This window comes from Octodon degus, unplaced genomic scaffold (genome assembly GCF_000260255.1).
Source record: "Octodon degus isolate 3935 unplaced genomic scaffold, OctDeg1.0 scaffold00108, whole genome shotgun sequence".
In the NCBI taxonomy this organism is placed as follows: domain Eukaryota; kingdom Metazoa; phylum Chordata; class Mammalia; order Rodentia; family Octodontidae; genus Octodon; species Octodon degus.
The window spans coordinates 9299656-9301489 of record NW_004524684.1 but is presented as its reverse complement, the minus strand read 5'-3'; positions in this window follow the sequence as shown (position 1 = coordinate 9301489).

The following is a 1834-nucleotide window of genomic DNA, read 5'->3' as shown; positions in this document are numbered from 1 at the left end:
AACATTGTTTAAAAAGATTGCAGTCTTGACAGTTTATGACTTTGTATTTTTATTTTTGCAAATATCTACCACTTTCTTGTCTTGTTTATAATGATCCATCTGACCCATTGCAAAAATTTTAAAGTTTTCCCTTCAGCTAGGCCAGTCTGGGTATTTGATCCACTTCTCCTCCTCTCCATGTTTCATGAACAGCAGGGCTGCACCCGGGAGGGCGTGGAGCTAGCTGGCCCCTCTCTATCTGCAGTGCCCCAGCATCTCAGGATAAAGAGTCTAAATTAGATTACAGAGGCAAGAGAAAAATGCAAAACATAACAGTTTGTATTTCCAGAGTTCAGTGAAACAGAACATTTTCATTCAATGACATTTTGAATATTCTTTGAGATTGGCTATAACTGAACTTTTAAAAAATAAAGGAACTGATAGTTGCTATTCAATTATCTGTTAAAATGATAGAAGATTTTGTGTGGCATTCTGCCTTTAGAAGCTCTGTGCTGGGACTTTGTTTCTGTTAGGATGTGCTTGCAGGACACGCGGGGCGTTGGCACATCCTGTGTGGGACGCTGTCAGGAGGGCGCGGCACGCGGCCTTCCTGCCCCTGCTCGCGGCCCCCGGCTACCTCGTGCAGCCCGGCACTTTTGCGAATGGTCTGCCTCCCCTTCGGGGCTGAGCAGAGCAGGAGCCTGGTTCTGAGCTACTGGGGGAAATTCAGCTGACATGCAGGTAACTGGGAGGGGGACACACACCGCGAAAGTGAAGTCAATCTGGGGTGAGAGACTGACAGATCAAGCAAAGCACAGTCCACCCGCCCACCTGCCGGTGGCTGCCTCCTCACTGGGTCGGATGCCTGCCATGCTTGGAATCTCAGAAGAGGAAGACGAAAGGATGACTAAAATAACGTAGCTGAGTCAGGCCATAAGATCGGCTTGGGATGCGCAGTCCCTGCCTCTTCCGCCTTCTTCCACACAGAAAACACTGCAGCCCTGCAGGAAACTCTGTGCACACACACTGCTTCCTCCTGATGGTCAGCCAGTTTTCCTTTTGTTTGCTTTTTATCCTCCTCATTTACTTTTCTTTTCTCCCCATTCCTTCTGCGTACTAAAGCACTAAGTGGAACTGCCAGGAGCAAGACTAAAGGCCACAGCAGTGCACAGTAAATGGAACAGGTAACTGCTCACAGGGTCTCTGGGCCGAGAGGCTCAGGGAATTAAACAGCCCTGCAGTCCACATAGAAGGGCAGAAACTGGGCCTGAGCAGCCTTGGACCGCAGCTGCAGGGGCAGAGGACCAGGCCTTGGTGCAGCATCCACCCCACTCTGTGACAATCATTGAGAGGACAGAGGCAGCCAAGGAGCACAGAAAGCTGAACACGGGCTGGGGATGTCCAGCAGCACTGGGGGAGGCCCAACCTCTGTCCGAAAACAGCACAGCACCTGCGGGAGAGATGGCACCAGGAGAAACAAGGTACGGAATCGGAGGCTGCTAAGGGACACAGACACTCCCGGCTGAAGACTTCACCCTAGGGCCCCACACCTGGAGGCCAGGATCAGCCTCACATGCAGCACCAACTCTGGCACAAGCTTGGTTGGCAGTGTTGCCCAGAATTAGGGTTCTCAGAGGACACCAGTGGAAAATATTTTTCAATTTTATTTTACTTTTCTTCTTTTTTTGCTCTTCTTTTGTTTTCTTCTTCCTTTTTGTACTTTTATCTATATGACTGTCCTAATTTCTTTGTCTACTTTTCCTCAATTTGCCTCTCTAGACAATTATATTTTCAGATGAGTGAATAAAGTCTCTAATTTCTCCTGTCAATTTTAACAATCCCTTGTTTATTCCCT